This window comes from Centruroides vittatus, unplaced genomic scaffold (genome assembly GCF_030686945.1).
Source record: "Centruroides vittatus isolate TY-2023 unplaced genomic scaffold, ASM3068694v2 contig_273, whole genome shotgun sequence".
Taxonomy (NCBI): domain Eukaryota; kingdom Metazoa; phylum Arthropoda; class Arachnida; order Scorpiones; family Buthidae; genus Centruroides; species Centruroides vittatus.
The window spans coordinates 623,102-645,112 of NW_027121739.1; the positions used below are offsets into that span (position 1 = coordinate 623,102).

General features: G+C 32.0%; 1 long non-coding RNA gene across 1 annotated transcript; it reads left to right on the forward strand.

Moving 5' to 3' along the window:
• The first annotated feature begins 315 nt into the window (after positions 1 to 315).
• On the forward strand, positions 316 to 1,008 carry LOC136971932 (uncharacterized). Its single transcript, XR_010880243.1, has 3 exons — positions 316 to 469; positions 542 to 689; positions 785 to 1,008. It is a non-coding gene; the product is annotated as an uncharacterized lncRNA (long non-coding RNA).
• Positions 1,009 to 22,011: the final 21,003 nt, after the last annotated feature.

Below are 22,011 nucleotides of genomic sequence, written 5' to 3' on the forward strand. Positions count from 1 at the left end.
AATATTTTCATTGACAAAAATATTTTAATTAGTGTATTAAGTCTTTATGCTTATGCAAAGTTCATTGTAATTAAAAATTTAATCAGAAAAGCTAATATTTATTTTATTGTCTTAATACGCTAGGCGGACGTTCGAACGAAAATGTTTATTTTGTATTAAAAAATTTTTTCGTGACCAATATTATTAAAAATATTAATCAAAATATTTCATTTAAAAAATATATTTATTACCTATCTTAAGCTCCATTATGTTTACGTAGTTCCTTTGGTTTTATATTCATAAAATAATTCTCTTTTTATATTATAAACAGGACGCTGATATTTCAAGTACAAAAGAAATTGTTGCATTTCAATTGTTTAGTAGAATTGATTTTTCTCCACCCGTTGACTCTCATTCAATTAAATTCATTATTCAACTAAACCAGAAGAAACTGTCGTGGCTGGCAATAATTAATCCCTTCTCACTTTGGGTATGTATTTGTTTAGCCCAGTGTTATTTGTTGTATTCTTGTTCGGTGTAAGTAGACAAATTTCTTCTTCAGGTATGGCTGGCAATTTGCATAACCACGACGGTTGCTGGAATACTGTTATACAAAATTATAAATTTCAGTTTTTCAGTAAGTAGAAAAGAAAAAATATGGAATTATAAAGACTTATGTTGGTTTCTTTTTGCCTCGTTCGTTAATCAAGGTATTTAATGTCCATAAAATAAATCGTAACATACAAATTAATATGATAAATAAAATTATTACCAAAACGTAACTAGATTTGTTTTTATTTTCTAGGAGTGAATTTGGTGTCAATTAAAAGAAATTCGTGTAGATTGTCTCTTGGTCTTTGGTTGTTACCTGTCTTAATTTTTGTCTGGGGTTACAGTGGCATTTTGACGTCATTTATGACAACTCCGCCCAAAGATATCGTACCGACAACATTTGAGGAGTTGGCATCTGCTGTTGAAAAGGGAGATTTTTCGTGTATAGCAAACGGTGATCCCGCGTTGAAAAATTTTCTTAACGTAGGTATTCTTTAAACATTTTCTATAATATGAAGTAGACGTTAACTTCGTAGAGTAAAACTTTGAAGATTTTATTAAATTTGCCTAGACAAACGTTATTAAGCGCTCTTTCACTGGTAAGAATTATAGTTTCAAAAGAAATACTGCAGAGCTTCGATAGCCCGAGTCTTGTTCTATGTTCCTCATAAGCCAAAGTACACAAACTACTTTTGTGCAATTCATATCATTTACGAGATGGCACTAAAATTGTACCCACACCGAAAATTTTAATATCGGCTTTTAGTTCATTGCCTTGTGAGACGATCTGGTTGCCAAATACTTTTAGATATGGTTGCCACGTACCTGGTATTGTACAGCACATGATATATTTTATGCACATTATATTAATTTTCTATAATAAAAATATTATCGTGTTAATTAACTAATGGTCTGTTTATTATTGTAAGATACATATCACGTTACTTAGCGTATTTACTAATTATTGTTTCCAAATCGTATACATTCCATCGATTTAGAGTTTTCCATACCTGGAGGAGGTCTGATCTTCGATTAACTCAAACTATCGATACTCTTCTGTATTTTCTTGTGTTTTCTAACAAATTATAAAAGACAATATAAAATTTTGTAATTGATGCAACAACTAGTTTGTGGATTGAACTGCTAATACGGAATATTAGTTATTTTTAAACACAGAAAATTTTTCTATTAAAAAATTTCTAGTAAATCAATACATTTATGTTCGTTACTAAGAGATTGACAATAATGAAATTTGATGATATAATTTAATGGGTAATATTTTTGGATATTTATAAAACGTAAAAGGAACCTGTCAATATCTAAGGTATTATTTGACTAAAGTGTAATTGACGATCACATTCGAAACTGTCTGTAAATTATTCGTGTCCATCTTGTTCCGTGATAAAATGCGACTTCTTTCAATTTTTTAATCCGGAATATACGTCGGCAATTTAACATTTCTATGGCCGATTAATTTGAAATCGCAGGGCTGTCGATTAACGGTGTCAACGATCACCTCGTCGCAGTCACCTTGTTCTCGACTTCGCTAGTAGAGTTACCGCAGTGGGGTGTCCAAGTTTACTCTTCTGTTTGTTGGAACGTTTTACAGGATGTCCATCGATCGGTACAAACTCATAGTGATTGCCACTTAGGTCAATGTTAACAAAACTAATTTATACATAACTTTTTTTATTGTCTTTTTAGTGTTGACAAGCACACGCGTTGATTTTACTAATAGATATTTTTTTAGTACAGATTCTAAAAAACTAAAACAGACTAGTTCAAAAAAGTTTTTCTTAAGTTCATGTTTTATTTGTTGCTTAAACACTATGTTGTGTAGTGAATTCAACACTTGGCATTCTTTCATATTTTATTTTAGTTCAGTTGATACGCGTTTTAAATTACACGTTTCGGACGTAACATGTTCCTCTTCAGCGAACAAAAAAATACGACAAAAATATACACAGTAAATAAAAAGGTAAAAAATACATATAAATGATCAAGATGTTTTTTCACAAGACATACCTCGGGATATTTTACGAATTGGGCTCTATTGGATGAGTACACGGCTTACACATTTATTATTGTATATCTATTTGAACAAATATCGTAAATACAGTAGAGCGTCGAAAAGTGGAACCAACTGGGGACTGGGGTCCTTCCAGTTAATGATTTGTTCCAGTTTCCGACTTTGTACGAAAAAATACATTAACCTGTCCGATGTTCAAATTTTTCTCCGTTGCGTGTCGCTTCGTGTTGAATTTTCGTCGATTTTAAGCCTAACGAAAATTTTTATAATAATTATCGAGGCTATCGTATCGTTAAAAATTATTTCTGCATTTTGTACAAACAAAATAAATATATTGAAGAATATAAAAACATGAAAATTATACTCTAGAAGTAAATCTAGTATCAAAAAAGTTCGATTCAGCACGACACAGTCCGACTGAAAATCGTTCCGATTACTGGCGATTCCGATTACCGGGGTTCAGATTAACGACTCTCTACTGTATAATATTAATTACTACAATACATTGATTTGCACAATACATGTATCTACACTATTAACGTACCTTCGTTATTTTACTTTTTGGGCCAATACAATAAAGGGTAAGTATACCGCTAGTACGGAACTTTACGTTCATTTATTTTAGGTTGAAAAAATGCTTAATTTTTTACGTACATGTCACCATATTATCTACACGAATATATTAATAAATAATATACCTGTTTTTGTAATTTTGAAACTTATGTTGTTAGTATTCCTTCTTATCCCTGTCTAAGGAACGTATTGGTGTTGAATCAAATTTCCATTTCGAATTCTGCCATGTTTTTAAAAAAGGTTCGCTATAAGTTATCTCGTTATAATAACATTTTCAGAATAAATACAACGTACCTGTTTATTCTTTATATAAAATTCAATATAACCAATAAAATACAAATAATTGTATCTCTCTTGCTTTGCTTTATATCGTCGTTTTGTTTTTACCACTTTTACTACTCAACTTCGTACTAGGATATTGCGTAAATAAAGAAGGTTAACGAAGATGCGTTAATTGTGTAGATATATGTATTGTGCAAATCAACGTATTGTAATGATTACTATTATACTTATGATGTGTTCAAATAGATATACAGTAATAAATGTGTAAGCCGTGTACTCATCCAATAGAGCCCAGTTCGTAAAAAATCCCGAGGTATGTCTTGGAAAAACATCTTAACCATTTATATATATTTTTTACCTTTTTATGTACTGTGTGTATTTTTATCATATTTTTTAGTGGTTGAAGAGGGGCATGTTACGCCCGAAACGTGTAATTTAAAACGCGTATCAACTGAACTAAAATAAAAGATGGAAGAATGCCAAGTGTTCGAATTTATATTACACTACATAGTGTTTAAGCATCAAAGAATTACGACATGGTTTCGGATTATCAAACGTTTATGTTTTATTTAAGTAGATAGTTTATCTGTTATATGTATTGCCAAAATTCTTTAATTAACACGTAATTACCAAACACAAAGAAGCAGCAATTCAGAGTATGCGAAGACAAACGGGTTTTTCTAACCAGTAAAAAAAGTTACTTGCTAAATGACATGCGAGCGCAGTTACCTTCTTTTCGCTACGAAAAAATAACTTTTTGTAGTTACTATTCTTTTGTACATTTCTCACTCCGTCATGTCAGAACCATTGCAACTTTCTCTGGTATCTCTTGAGAGACAACATTTCCTAATCAAGAGCTTTTTTATGATACCTGAACCATGTTTGTACTTACAGCCCTTCTCTAGAAAGATGCTGGAGAGTAGTTAATGCTTGCCGCATCAATATATACATTATAATGTCAAGATTATAGTTATCCGCCGAAAGTGAATAAGATCATCCTGTATTTGTGAATTACTTTCTATAACCACTAAAAATAAAAAGTTATTTTCAGTTAAAAACAAGTAAAAAATGCTCGATCTATTTCCGACTTTTTAGAGGTTGTTGAATATACCGATTCCATTGGTTTTAATTATTGAATTAACTTTGTGTTATTATTTTTGTTCTCTGCCTATTGACCCGTTTTATTCAAACTAAAGTAAACTGTTTCATTTTTTCTTGTAATTTGACAATAAGTTTTTTTATTTCTGCCACGTTGTGTGAATTATGGGCGCTACAGATACATCGACTGTCACAAATTTTATTCTCTTTGGCTAATTATATATTCTTTTATTAATTTCGTTTAATAAACACTTCATAAATGAGTAAAATAAATCTGATGCTTTAATTTAAAAAATTTGAAAAAATTTAATAATGATCGTGAGCCGAATTAGGCCGTTGGGCCTTCCATAAATACTTGGTATTCCTCAAATGTTAACTTTATAAGTTAACACTTTACTATATTTTGGTATTATATAAAGATTGTATATTTTAAATTGTTATATTGTTTTTCTGTTTTAAGTTAAGCATTAATTTATGGTTATTAAATTATATTTATAGATATAAATTTACAAAGCAGATTAATAATCAAAGTCAAACGTAAATCTATTCTCTTATAAATTGATAAATAATTATTTAATAATTATTGATAATTTATGATTTAATAATGATAAATAAAAAATCAACTTATAGAATTCATTTTAAAAATTAAGACCTACGTACTGTGCAAATAGACTTGAACACAGTGAAGATTCTTTCAATTTTAATTGATAAATGTATTTCCGTTCATTTACTACCAAGAATTGTGAAGCATGTTCCTGCTCTTTGTGTGACATTAGCGATTCTCTCGCAGTGAAAGCTAAAGCGACTGAGAAAATGAGTTGTATTTAGAATGATGATTTGAATAAAATTGGGCCGATAATTCTTTAGAAGTAGAGTTCGTCAGAAAAACAGTTAAATCAATCAACAATTTAAACTGCATCTATTATTATATAAATAAGTCATAAACTAACATAAAAATATACTTCGAGCTCAGAACGCAAAAGAAATGGTGTCTCGTCGAAATCAATCAAATGACTTCAATTAAAGTACGTTGAATAATTTTGTAATTTATTGCAGTTCGAAGCAACTGTTATTTTATTCAAGACGATGCAAATAACACTATGAAGCTTTCAAAAATGACTTGGAGCAATTTTTTGTTTACAATATGTGCTGTACATGTCAAATTTTTATGAAACGAAATATCTATAAATATTTGAATCAATTTAAAACTATAATGTAAAACTGGAATCATTGTAAGTCTATTTTTATTTTTACTGTACATCGTACGATAAACACATCTGCAATAGACAATAGAAACTTTCATTCTTGCCGTATTTGAATAATTGGATATAAATTTGATTTTCGGCAAATATGAATTAAAATTTAATTACTTTTTGAGCACATTAAAACAATTTTTTTAAAAAAATACGTCATCAAGTTGGTATAAATCGATTTCTCTCACCGAGTTACAATTGTGCAAGAAATGGCACAAAGTCAATTGGTAAGAATAAAAATTTGACACATTTCTATGTTTTGTGTAATTTTTCCAACCTATTTCAAAGATAATAAAAACAAACTAGTAAAATGGTCTAGAAAGAAAAGAGGTAATTTAATATTCTCTGATAAGACTGTTGTTTTATTCGGTTTATGTATTATGTATGTATTATATATTTGATATTTTAATTTAGTTTTCTTAACAATGGATGTTTTCTACATATTCATTATAATTACTTCTCGTTTCAGAATTCAAAACTTTCCTACGTGAATACTTTAAGGAATCATCTGGTAGCAAATAATAACTTCGAGTCTTTCTATTTCCGTTTATTTGATCGAATGGCTTCTGGAAAGGTTGCTTACATCGCTACAGAGGACATGATTAAGAATATTATTATGTTCGACTCGTCCACTGAGTACTTCGTATCGACCGATGTTCTCTTTACATTTTATACTGCGTTTCCGATGAAGAAAGGATTTCCTTACAAAAATCTTCTTGATAAAATGTGAGTTAAAATATTAAACATTTAGCACGTTGTTTTTTTTTTCTTTTCTTCATGTTTTCGTTTTATTTTTATTATAGCATAATGTCTAGTTTTGAAGCGGGAGGACTCGTTGAAAAAAATGAATTTCCTATTCCGCGTGAAATTGAGAAATCAGTGAAACCGTTGGAAATCGAAAATTTTGCTGGGGCATTTTTAATTTTTATTGCAGGATTCGTGCTGTATTTTATTGTTTTTGTTGTAGAAATAATAAGCTTCAAAATGTAAACTTTGTATTGCGTACGATTGAAGAGCGACCGTCTCTGCTTGTGATATTGCTTGCTCTACTTCATGAAGAATTAAAATCGCCCAATTAAGCTGCGGTGCTTATAATTTATTGGTATTTATTTAACAGTGATGATACGAAGTGCTATCTGCAGGCGTATCATCACTATCGTAGCAGAATATTTGTAGAGTTTTTTGTTAAAATTATTTGCATTTTAGTCCTTCATGTAATATTTCTGACAAATTGGAAGTTTATCTAATAATAGTTTGAATTTGCACATATTTTATGACATAGTTTTAACGGTTCAAATGACAAATGCAACGTGTTTTTCTCTGTTTCTTATTAAACAGTATTCGCATGCTATTTGTTTTTATTTGTTGTCTGCAATAGCTCCAGTGTAAATTTATTTATCTTAGTTATCACTTTGTTTCAATAATACCAGGAAAATTGGTTCTTGTATTAAAGATGACACGGAAGCTATAGTTTCAAGCAAAGTTACGTAAGATTAATACGAAGATGGTGGTGGATGTTACAATATTCTGAACATTCCCCAAACATTATGTACAATGGAACTCATAGAATATTGCCAACATAACAGAAAATGTTATAAATGTATTTTGAAATTTTACTGCATTTTTCACACAAATATCCTTATGTATACAATACAAACGCAGTTGTAACATTGTTTCAACTAAAACTTATTATGTATATAAAGTTACAGATCTCTGATTTAAGCAAAATCACTTTTCGGGTATATTGTATTTGACCTCGTTTATATGTATCGAGGATTTTCAAAATGCATGTGTATTTCTGTATTTTATATTCAATCTTAAATTTCAATAGAAATGTAAATGTAGTCAAGTGCTATTATTAATTGACTAATTATATTTGTATTCTGAAGATAGACAAAATAAAATCACCCAAATCTACACGTAGTAAGTAAAGTTAAGTAAATAATAACAACACGATAAACTCTGCCTTTACGATAAACAAATAATTAAATTGTATGAAATACGCTTGACATTTCTAAAAGAGAAATTTACGCTATTAATGAAATTACATTGTCTTCATAGAAACATAAAAAGCAAGTTACTCTATTTACTTTTTTCTAGAAAAGACCCAACTTTAACGAGAGCGATTCTCAGATAAAGGGGGCCCTGGACCCAAAGGATGTTTCATAGTAATTTTTCAAAAACAAGATAGTGCGATACAGAACCTTTCATTTCCTCGTACGAAAACTAACTAGCGCTGATGTGAAACATGATAATAAATATATTGCTAGAAGTGAATTATTATTATTATTATTAATTTTTTTGAAATAAGTATATACGTATGAATTATTTATAGTTGAAATGTTAACAATTTTTCTTTATAAATTTCTGGAAATTTTCGGTGTTCGGAAAAAATAAATGATAACTCTTTATATACGATAAATGAAAAATTGCCATTCTAGAATGTAAGAATGTTTTCCTAGCAGGTACAAGCAGGTATATGAAAATTGTTCATGCTTTAAATAGTGAAGGAAATCATTCCATAGAATTTCACGAGATATTTTGTTTTTGTAAGAAATTACATATAGGTAATTGTTTGTATCTGAAATGTTCCAAAAATATTTCGTCATAAATTTCGCGAAATCTTTTATTTCTTTAAATAGGTTACATAAAAATTGTCCGACCTTTTAAATGTAAAAAATTGTCATATATTTACTACAGTAAGAAAAATAAAATCATTTGTGAAATTCTATAAAAATTATTTTTCAACTGTGACCATAGGGTCGGTATCTCTTTGATACCGTGTCAGGATGACACCACTGTATCCTAAGATTGATCCAGAAAATCAATTGCGCGAGCGGTTACGTATGGGTTAGACCCGGAATGAAGCAAGTGGAGAGGATGACGGAAAGAACGCACTCGGAGATTTACATATATAAAAATATACCCGTTTATTTTCTCATATGTCTAATTAGATACAAACGATTACTTGACAGAAATATGATAAGATACATGACGCACGATCCGCGAACATTAATCTACGCGGATTAGAGAGAGAGAGCTTACAAATATTCGCGGGTAGGATAAATACCTTAAGATATGTAGTCGGACGTCGATTTAATAATAGATGATATCCTTATAGGTTATTCGGGCCCAGAATAGATGATCTTGTAGTAGCCTGCGGGTAATAACTCTGTCCAACAACAGGTAATAGTTGTTCAGATAGGAAGTGTAACGACGACAGTTCGGCGTGAATATAGATGATGAGGGAGGATCGGCGGCGAAGGGTAATTATCCTTTTGAGCGCATACACACAGTTAGTAACAACTTCCCCGTCTTACTCATCGTACTCCCTTTTCATATGGAGAGGTGGTTTGCAGGCCCTTCTTTGATTTAGTCAGAAGAGATGATCTTCTTGGACCAATAACGTTATCGGTGACGTAGTAGTGTCACCGAAATTTGACTCATCTTCACAAGGAACTCAACTCGTGGGAATCGAGTTTAAACTGATCTTATCAACAAAATTTATCAGTTGATTTCCCGTTTAACTAACCCTTTTTGGTCTACTTCGTTCCGTTTTTGTATAAAATGTAGAGTTTGTATAAAATATAGTTAAAGGATTATAAAAGTACATAAAGATGATAAAGTACATAAAGATGATAAAGTTCACAATATAAAGATCCCGATCTTCACATATAGGTAATTGTTTGTATCTGAAATGTTCCAAAAATATATCGTCATAAATTTCTCGAAATCTTTTATTTCTTTAAATAGGTTACATAAAAATTGTCCGACCTTTTAAATGTAAAAAATTGTCACGTATTTACTACAGTAAGAAAAATAAAATCATTTGTGAAATTCTATAAAAATTATTTTTCAACATTCAAAATACGAAAAAAAACTTCTTGAAATTATATAACAACAAATTTTTGCAACATTTCAAATATATACAATTTCTTATATCAGTGTCTACAGTTTCATACTGAATGACTGAAGATATACACATTTTAAATCTAATAAGCAACTGTTCATATACAGTTTATGACAACTGTTTATATACGATAAGTTGAGAAATTGTCATTCTAGAATGTAAGAAAGTTTTTCTAGCTTCAATAACTGTATTATACCAGGTTGTGCAAATTAGACAAGGGTACAAACAAGTATGATGTATGCAAGTATAAAGTTTATCTTCATAAACATGATTATTAAAGCTGAATAATCTGCCGAATTATCGGGCCATAAGCCTGGTGCCGCCATTAAAGCAGCGAGGTAGACAAATCAAGAAAATTTCTACGTAATTTAATGGTAATTTTTAATACATATTTTGTACAGCATTATAAATATTATTTTGGAGGTTGCAGGATGTATTAAATTACATAAAAAATGAAAAATAATTATATCATTCGATTTCGGGATTTATTTCATATCTTAAAAATAATTAATTATATCCTGGGAAACAGATCATTTTTTCTCGAAATCTCAGGACAAGCAAAGGACCGGGAAATGAGAAGCTCTACTTAGTTTCACCTCAGAGTAAGGGTATTCTTGTAGCAGGATTCAAGTAGAATTTATTGTTACAAATTTTACTCAGATCTATATTGCATTATATACAACAGCTGCAAGAAAAACTCCACATGCTAAGATTACCAGTATAATCAATATATATTATAAAAAGTAAGTGTACAATGTGCGTGCCGCTAAAACTCAAAAACGAGTCCCGGTACGATCAAGAAAGTTATATGGTGTGGTAGCCCTCTATCCCCCATCCATGAAGAACGTTCCCGTTTTTACCTGAAGGGCGTGCTGTTGAAGGTATAAGGGCTGGAAGTTTCGCCCTCTAGAAATTTTCCACTGACCAGTTTTCCAGTAGTCCTAAGCGTTGGGAAGCATGCCAACGCTTAGGACTACTAGAAAACGACAACCACTGGGAATTAACACTACAACAAGCCTCAATCACAGCCTCAGCTGAACAAATCAGAGACTTATTCGCCATAATTCTAACAACATGTAACCCATCGAATCCAAAACAGCTATGGGACTACTTCAAACAGAGTATGAGTGATAACATACTGTACCAAATCCGACAAGCTCATCCAGAACTGGCCATCGAATTCAATGACGACATCTTCAATGAAACATTCATTCGCCTAGAAGATAAATGTTTAGCAGTAAAAAATTAGACCTTAGCACAACTTGGGATGCCAGCACCATGAAAAGATGCTTTCAGTGTGCTAAACTTCGAAATTACAAAGGAAAAAAGCTACAACATCAACGAAATACTTCAATACATTGCTCACAACAAACCACTCCTCAGTGACAATCAAAAACAAATTTCCAACGTTATCATGGACCGGATCAAAGACAACACTGACGGAATTATTTACTTGGACGCACCAAGCGGCACCGGGAAAACGTTTCTAATAAATCTATTGCTGGCGGAAATACGTGCTAAACAACACATCGCACTTGCACTGGCATCATCCTTCATTGCAGCCACACTTATGGAAGGAGGACGAACTGCCCATTCGGCCCTACAACTACCGTTGAGTATATCCGAAGAACAATTCCCGGTATGTAAAACCTCAAGAGGATCTGGACGGGGTGAACTTCTAAAGCAAGCTAAAATTATCTTCTGAGACGAATGCACAATGGCACATAAAAAATCACTCGGAAGCCACGGACAGAACATTACAAGACATGCGAGGAAACTCTGAAGTGATGGGAGGAGCTCTACTCATACTCTTAGGAGATTTTCGACAAACACTTTCAGTTATGCCCAATTCAACACCAGCAGACGAGATCAATGCATTCTTTAAAAAATCACATCTCTGGCCACACATACAAATACTGCGACTAACAAAAAATATGAGAGTTGAACTTGTGAAAGACGAAACAACAGCACATTTTGCTCAAAAACTTTTACAAATAGGCGAAAGCACATATCCCACTGACCAGACGACCGGCCTCATTGAACTCAACAGTGATTTTTGCAACATAGCCGCTACTGGAAACGAACTCATCGACCAAATTTATCCAAACATTGTTCACAACTATACCAATCCGGAGTGGCTATTTCAAAGGGCAATTTTGGAAACTAAAAATAATATTGTCGACGATATCAACTTTAATATTCAAAAAAAAAAAAAATTCCGGTGAGGAGAGAATATACAAATCGATCGACACGATGGTAAACGTTGAAGAAAGGGTCAAGTTCCCTAAAGAATTTCTAAACTGTTTGCAAGTACCAGGAATGCCATTACACTGCCTTCGACTGAAAATTGGATCTCCGATCATACTCAAAAATCTGAATTTACCAAAACTATGTAGTGGAATAAGGATGGTCGTCAAACAGCTATGTAATAACATCATCGAAGCAGAACTTATGATTGGAAAGGACAAAGGACACACAGTATTTATCCACAGAATACCACTGATCTCTACTGAACTGCAATTCCAATTTAAAAGACTGCAATTTCCAATCAAATTAGCCTATAGTTTTACAATTAACAAAGCGCAAGGACACACTTTAAAACATTGCGGCATCAACCTCAAAGACTCCTGCTTCTCTTACGGTCAACTATACATAGCTTGCTCTCGAGTAGGAAATTCGAAAAATTTATACACATATATCACGGATAACAAAATGAAAAATGTTGTTTATAAACAAGTATTGTAAATAGTTACGATATGTTTTCAATAAAATTTTTTTACCTCTTATATTTTAAAGTTTATCCTTTTATTCCAACTACCACACAATCTCATATCAACTCCCTGAGCGAAGCCGGGTACCCCAGCTAGTATCAAATAAATACTATACTTGGTCATCTTACTCTAAGGTCGCCATATATAAAACTCAGCCTGGATATCTTCTATATACAAATATATACGTTATCAAGTGACATTTACTGAGTTAACGTTTTGGAAACACAGCTTACGTGTATTAATTATTGTATACACCATTGATACAGTAAAATAAATTTATTGCAATCGTAGATATTGTTATAAGTGGTTTAATGTGAATTAGTAAGTTTCGAAATGTGTAAATTAAGATACTCTTATAAAACTTCGTTTATTGTATTCAGAGATTGTATTGTACAGTACATACATCATTACCTGTAGCATTTTTAGCCGTCTTTTCTCGCTATCATTCTCCACAAGTAGGCCTACCTAATAATTAATATTTCTTTGTATTATCATTACCAGTCAGCCAGTGCTATAAATATAATTAATCGTTTTATTCGTAATTTGCCAAAAGTAAAGTAATTGAAATTGTTACTATTTCTTATTTCGATTAAATAAATTATTATTTTATTAAAATAAATAATAATTAATTAATCTTTATGTTATGGATTTTTTAATTGTTTCGACGCATCCTATTAACTTTATATAAAAAATACCGGAATTTCCACTAATTGTATAGACCACTAGTGGTAACTGATGTAGACAGAGTGATGCAAATTTGACAAGCCAGCACGTTCTTTATCTTATTTAGGGGAAAATTTTTGAATTAAAATAACGTGACTTTCGGTTTGCATGGGATTTTTCTATATAATTAATCAGGACCTCCTGCCTCAACTGTTCCCAAATTTTTTTTCTGTTTCATCCTTTTGATTGTGTTCTCGAGATTAAGGAATGACAGACAGAAAACAGACGACAGTGTGAATTTACAGGTCTGCAAGTCTTTCGAATTGCAGCCCAATAATAGGAGTGAAACTTACAATTAAGAATATCGGACATATTATTGTTGAAACTCGTGACTCCAATCGTGTCTTCTTTCCTCACCTTTTCCTCTAATATATACCGAAACTATGATCCAGCAATGGCACTTATTATTACGAATGATTAGTTATAAAACTGAATGTCGTATGAGATCCAAACCGTTTGTTAATGACAATATAATAGACGAATTTCCAAATGAATTGGCAAAATTTATTTGTTTTAAATATAAATGCTATGATTTTTCAATATTGCTACTGTACTTTAATAAGAAAACATTATTTAGTGAAATTGGTTCGTTCTGTTTATTTTCATTGATATACAGATTCCGTACATGTGAAATATTAAATCTTCTGTGTGTAAAATATGGAAAAATTTTACAGAATTTTACTATAAAATTGTTTTACAGGATGATCAAAATTAAAGAGTGTGTGTTCAGAGTATCCGTAGAAAGAACTATTGAGTAAATCTCGACTAAATTTGGTATACTTACTGCCTGTAATATGCGGTTTCGATATTTAGGAAGAAGTTCAAAATTCAACCTCTAGAGTAAAATTTGGACATGCTGTCTCTTTAACTGTATACTACGTACGTATTGTAATGAATTTTCGATATAAAAAGGGTCGAAAACGTTCTTCACAATTCTATGACATGTAGACAGTCATGGGGCATACTTTGTCTGATCTTGCCTTATCCGTTAAACTTTTTTGCCAGCAAAACAGCAATGCGAGCTCGACGTATAAAGAATTTTGGTATTTAAAAGTTTGAAATTTGTTTTAAAACGTATATAATGTATACATTGATGGGGCAATAACGTCAAATTTCGCCTTAGCGACTGCATTTTGAAGTAGAACTTTTTCCCGAAAGTGCTCAGAAGAGTATGTATACCCAATTTACCCACTTACTGAACATCTTTGAACACCTACTGTTCAATATTCAATCACCCTGCATATCCGTATTTATTCCAAGAGTTATTCCTCTTTATAAGAATAGCTCAGTTGAATTAAAATCAGAATCTGGGTGATTATAAACGAAAAAACCTAAAAAATTAACAAAAATTATTTATAAATTTAAAGGTCAAAACGTAGAATAGATTGCCATTGAAAGTTTACTTACAGAGACAAAGAAATTCTTATCGAAAGTAAAGAATCCCGCACAATTTATTCCTCTATCACTATTTTTGTCTAATTGTATCATGTTATATATCTATAAATATAAGATAAATATTCATTTCATTAAATAAAATAATGTATATAATTTTAACAAATTATTACGTACCAAATAGTACTGATCAGACTCAGTGGATTTCATGTATAATGAATACAGCAAACCATATATTTTACGAATCTGAGAAAATTAATTTATTGGAAATTTAAGAAAATTATAAAAATTCATTCATTAAAACATTATTTAATTAATTGTTGATAAATGGATCTACTTGTGCATACCTGTAGAGTTAAGGGAAGAAAAGTCATGATAAAAATTACACCTCCTGACAGATGTATGAATCCAAGTGCATATACAAATAGAAGGAAATAAGAAGGTACTTTATGAAATAATATTATCGAAATAATAATCGTTTCATTAATAAGAATCATTACAAACACCGAGAATATTGGAACACCTAAGTATTGATTGAATAATTTAATTAGATTATATAAAGTTCTTTCCTTTTCCTGAAGAACTTTCAGCTGGTCGAGATCCATTTCTTCTTTGTTCCGAAGATCACAACTAAAAGCCTCGATAATTCTCAGCAAAGTGTTCGATACCAAGATAATAAATAATGAATTGAATACAAGAATTCCTAAACCAAACGGAACTATTAAACCTATTTGAACAATGCAAAATGTATCCCGAAATTTCCATGTACCATTTAACTTCTCAAATCTAAGGTAAATTATCCAAAATATACAAAATAAAGTTAATGATAAATAAAGCGCTATAGAAACAAAGATTATTCTCTTCCGTTTTTTACATAAGGATAGTTTTTGTGAAATTTTCACGTGAAATTTATGTACTTGGGAAAGCGAGAGCATTTCGTACATTATTTCGACCGATTTCTTTGAATTAAAAATGATAATTACGAATAGCAAACAAGTTACAATTGAAAGGATGAGTCCGTGAAATAAATTCGATTTGTTTCCCGTATATGTGGACAATGTACAGTAATTTACTTCGTTTTCGGGTTTGTCCGCAATGGCGCGTAACACACCACTTATAAATACAAGGGAATAAACAGGAATGATTGTCTTGTAGATTTGATATATTTTGTATTTTCTCGACTTTCGATTTGTTGTCGGTATCAAATCTTGTCCAAAGAGTTTACATAAATTAATAACGAAGGAGAAATAACAGCCAAAAACGCTGCAGATATCGATATTATCCATTACAAACGAATCACGTCATACTTGAATATGCTTCGATTGTGTACGTTTTCATTATATATAGTATTTAAAAAATGAAAATCTTAAATGAACAAGTAAAAATTGGCAATTTTTTATCATATTTCTAATTTATTTCATTTAACATATATGGTCTCCATCTCAAATTAGTACTGTCTTGCCCCAGTACATCATACTGTTCCCGATAACAATCGGAAGTTCGTATACGGTATGTAGTCAGGACCTCTTGCTCCTACGCCCATATCTGGTATCAGGTTTTACCTATCTATCACCGTTCTCGAGATTAAGGAAGGACAGACAGACGAACGACAGTGGTAATTTATAGGTCTATAATTTTTTTAAAATTTCAGCCCAATAAAATTCTCTTCTGCAATTATTGAGAATCGTCAGTAAAAAGTATAATTCCATCAATAAAATTCAAGTTCATTAGTAGCCGAGTGAATAAAAGCAGTGAAGGTAGGCTCGCACCTCTCCAACGTGCTGGTTGCGTGATGTTTTCTGGGTTTCTTCACGTGTCTAACACCAGAATAGATATCAGTACAGGTATACCTCGAGTTACGTCGCTCTCGAGTTACGTCGTTCCCGATTTTACGTCGTTTGTCAAAAAAGTATATGGAAAAATAAAAATCAAGTTTAAATCAGTTTATTCGACTTTAAATCCGTCCGCCACAAACATTGAAGTCGTAATATCACTAGAAAAGCGTTAAAAGCACATAAAATCATATTAAAATATGTATATTTACAGTAAATGTTAATATAATCATCATAAATCCTAGAGAACGAAACATGAAAACATCTGTGTTTCTGTGTTGTCGTCTTATTTAGCGGTCTTTAAGTGCTCATTATTGGCGTTTAGTTACGACGTAAGTCGAAACTACGACTTACGTCGCCTCTCCTAGAACCAATTACCGATGTAAGACGAGGTATACCTGTATAGCTAAGTGCTGCCGGAAATCATCCATCTTGGCAGATCTCTCGTGTCTGATGTTGCCTTATACCATCAAAGCAACTTTGAAATTTTTATTACTATCTTTAGCAACACGATCGATGATAAACAACCTTTGAATGTATTTACTAAATGAACGTAGGCACTTAAGATAAAATGTAGAAGCACGTTAATTTGAAACATGCATTAGCGTAAATTATCTTTAATCGAATTTATGACTTGGAAGAATGTAAATTGAACAGTTATGCAAGAAATACGTAAATGGTAAATGATAATTGAAGACAAGAATATAATCTACTTATATTGGAATAGATTAAGGAGATGTATTTTAATGACATCTGTACAAATTAAGAACTTGAAAGCCCATTACTTTGGATTGATATCATGAAAATGAAATTTTCATTTATTTATAGAATGCAACGAGATTTAGTTTCCTATTGCAAAATATTTTTCAGAAATATGCATGAATCTACGAGAAATATTACATTATTTAATTGTTAAACTATGCACAAACAAGGGGACAGTTCACTTTGCCCGCTTGTTTCCAATATAAACTATTAGTAACAAAAATTTCGTGATGACTCGACCCATGGCCAGGGGCCCACCCCGTTCGCTGTACCTCCCTCGGGGTGGCTGGCCCAATCCTCTCGCTTCGTTCCCTCTGATGATAAGGTTTAATATTTAAATTTATTTTTAATTAAATAAATCATCGGAATTGCCTACTTACAGTCAAATTAATTTATATCTAATCATTAGATTAGCCTTATTGCAGTCCGATAAATAATCTGGCAGTTCCTTTTGCATTTGTTTACGTCTTCGCAATTCCTTCACGTTTTCATTCGTGAAGGGAAATGTGAAAAGTTAGTCCATGATAGTCCATGAAAGGCGCTTCGAGTAACGACGGTTATAATTGGACTACAATTTTCAAAAATTGCAGACCTATAAATTCTCACTGGGGTCCATCTGTCTGCTGTCTGTCCTTCCTTAATTCAATTTAAAAGTTTTTCCAGAACAGAGTTAGATACATGACCGGCATGGCTCTGTTGTTAACAGGGAAAGTATAATGTACAGGGGAAAAACAGTACTACAGTAAAATCGTTAGATATAAAAATCGCAGCCTGGCATTTTCACGATTCCGTAATAAATAATCGCTTTTCAACTATAAAATTAAATAACTAAAAAAACGATACTTCTTTTATATGTTAGTTTAACTTATTTTTAATATTCTATTTATTTTAATTTAAGGAATTAAAAAAGATACTTTTTAAAACACTTTTTACTCCAGGCTCTTTACCTAAGAGTACAGGTTACTTTGTTACCATCAAACACACAAGACAGTGGCTGAAGGACAAAAAACTAGAATGATTTCCTGGATATATAACGAATAGTATGCAATTTTGGCCTGAAAGAAAGTTATACTGGTATTGTTTTCATACAAATATTCTTGTAAGACTTGTGCAAAGTCAATTATAACGAATATAGAATATGTTTCTTTATGTAAATTCTATTGTGTCTTGTTGAAGTTTAAAACAATGTAATCCACCTTTTTTGTGTTAATGGTTCTTCGTGATTAACAACACTGGATTGATACAAACTATTTCTTACAAAAGAATGACAAAAAGGTAAAATATTTTTAATGGCGCACATATCGATTCGAAGCGAATTAAAAAGACGAATATTTTGTCGGACTTTGCCTTCAATATTTTAAGTAAATACAATTTTGTTGCATATAATACTAACTAGCAGATGAGCCTGGCGTTGCTCGGGAAACAAATAACAACAGCAAAGATTAAGATTATTAGATTAGTTTGTTATTAGATTCTTTTCTAACTAACCCTTCTGTTATATTATAGTATTCGATTATAGTAATAAGAACTCCTTAATCTCGAGAACAGAGATAGATGAATGTCGAAAGCAGATATGGAAAGCTTAGAGACAGGAGGCCCAGATTAACTGTATACAAACCTCCGGTTTGGAATGGAAGTCACCTTACACGTTACGATTCAAAATTTCCCCTTAATGCGAGTTAGATAGATCAGTGATTCTCAAAGTGGGGGTCGTGAAAAATATTTGGGGTCGCTGAAAAATTGATGCCAGATCAATTTTTTTCAAATATTTTATAAACTTACTATGGATTCATGTTTAGAAATAATAGAAATAAAAAATATATAAAATAATTTTTACTCAAATAAATTGCACATATAAATAATAAAAACAATATAAATTTTTAAATATGAGCCTAAATATAATATTCATAAATTTGTGCGCTATTGGGGAATCCCCCGAGTTCCACTCTCCGCCTAAACTATGATAGAACAGCGTTGTCATTCGGTACGGTGTTCGCTAGCAGCGTTGCGTCTGTAGGCAAGTCCAGTTGAAAATACAGTAGAGCGTCGTTTTATCCGAAAACCGATCAACCGAAAACGTTTCAGTCGGCAAATTCGAATTTCCGCTAGTGCTGTGGCACTGCAATATTTGGCTGTCTTGGGATACTCCCATATTATTTTCGTTGATATGTGTTTTTAGCTGGCAGCACTGGCGCGACCATGAGAGGATACTTAAGGACGCGCCAGTATTTGAACAAGACTTTTTTCCCATCGTGAATGGTAAGTTTTGCTTCTTTTCCGAGGACTGTGTTGTGCTGAATCGGAACGTTTTCAGACTAGATTAACTTCCGAAATATAATGTTTTTTTTGTTTTTATATTTTTCAATATATTTATTTTGTTTGTGAAAAACAAAGAAATAATTTTAAAAACACTTCATTAGTCTTAACATTAACAAAAATTCAACGCAAAGCGACACGCAATGGAGAGAAATTTCAACATGGAATAGATTAATTAAACAAAAGAAATTAACTCCTCCTGAATTTAAATTAACCCTCTCCCCCGGGATGTTTTTCTACACATACTCATTCTTTGGGGGACCTTTGAAATTTTTAAGTGCAAAGGGAGGACACGGAGAAAAAAGTTTGAGAAACACTGAGATAGTGACCGACACGACTCTTTTGCTAACAGAAAAAGTATGATGCACGGGGGCAAAACCACTACTAAAAGAATTGAAGACATTGTGACGAAAAGTTGCAGCCTGGCATTGTGACAATTTCACCATAAATAAACCCTCGTTACAATTACAGTAGAGAGTCGAAAATCGGCACCCTGGTAATTGGAATCGCCCGATAATCGGCACGATTTTCAGTCGGACTGTGTCGTGCTGAATCGAACGTTTTTGATACTAAATCTACTTCTAAAGTATAATTTTCATGTTTTTATATTCTTCAATATATTTATTTTGTTTGTACAAAATAAAGAAATAATTTTTAACGATACGATAGCCTCGATTATTATTATAAAAATTTTCGTTAGGCTTAAAATCGACGAAAATTCAACGCGAAACGACACGCAACGGAGAAAAATTCAACAGGAAACGACACGCAACGAAGAAAAATTTGAACATCGGACAGGTTAATATATTTTTTCGTACATAGACCGTAATCGGAACAAATCCCTAATCTGAACAACCCCAGTCCCCAATTGATGCCGATTTTCGACTTTCTACTGTAGTTTGGTTTATTTGTTATGGAAACGCCACATCTGAGCAATTTGTTTAGAGGGATGCATCCCAGGAACACTTTTATGAGAATCTGGTCTCTATTTAGGTGTTACTAACTTCAAAACCCAGAAAACTCCATGTGGCCAGCTCATTGGCTATGCCCAAACCCACGAATCACAGAGTTCAGTGGTTTTATCCACTGGACTACTGGAGGGTGCTTATTAGAATTGCTGTTACCTGTGTCAGTAATGATATAGAGCGTCTATTTCACGCCATGAAATTATCGCAGTAATTAAGTTAATATAAAAATTTATTTTCAATTATATTTTTTAAGAATTATATTTAGTTTGTTGATTTGTTAAATTTTTGCCAATAGATGGCGCTACGTGTAAATCAGCAAATCGAATGTAGATAGAAATTAATTGATTTCAGTGACGTAGCTAGGGGGTTGCGGTAGGTGCGGTTCGCACCGGGCCCCTGGAAAGCGATAGGCCCATAAGGGCCCCAAAATTACAAGAAAAAAGACCCGATAATTTTTTCAGGGCCCACAAATCTGGTTCTGCACCAGGCCCGGAAAACTGTAGCTATGCTACTGATTGATTTACAAAAATTTAACCGATATTTTGAGATGATATTCCGACATTATCTAAGCTAAAAGTATATAAACATGACTGTCGAGTTTCGTAGCAATTGATCAGACTGCCTAAAAGTGTATAGCAGACAAACAAACAAACATCCTGATGTATAAATGAAGATGTTTGTTTACTAATTTATTTAAATTTTATGAAAAATATTAATTATTTAATTAGTCTATATGTATAAATATAGATTCATCAAATAATTAATATTTATCATAAAACTTAAATAAAAGTATTGCAGAAAAATTTTGAAGTGATCGTTCCTTGCCACCCGGCAGTCTCGATTGCAATCGAACCGTGGCAATTGTACCGGTTCTGGATTCTTCCATGGGCCTGACAGAAACCAGAATCTGTATTGATTACAAGATGGTTTTTACATTCCACCCTTTGCAAATTAAAAAGAAAACAAGCAATTATTTATTGTGACATGGTCACAATGCTGGGCTGAAATTTTTAATCCTAGTTTTCATTTAATTAATTTAAAGTATTGCTCTCCACCTTAAATTAGTAGTGGCTTGCCCCTGTACATCATACTTTTCCGTTCGCAATGGAGTGGTGTCGATCATCTATCTAGCTTTTTACATGAAAAAATTTTTCAATTAAATAATATGACTTTCAGTTTGCATAGAATATGAGTATATACTTAATCGGATCCTCCTTCGCTAGTCTTTTCACACCTGTCTCGTCTTTCACATTTCTAACTTCCTTCCCGAGATTAAGAAAAGACAGACAAATAGATCGAGGTAGTGGGAATTTATAGGTCTACAATTTTCTTTCAAATTGCAGTCCAATTAATTGGATTTGTTGCTTCTAATCAGATTTTTTTCTATTACCTTTACAAATGCTCTGATGTGCTCATAAACAATTTAATTCGTATGATCTTGGGCAATTACAGAACCGATCGATGATCAACTAATTAGTAAAGCGATGAGACCACTCATAAACATATCAGACTACACTAAGGCTAAGTTTATGGATAACGATTAGTAGACATCAGTTTTAATATTCGATTAA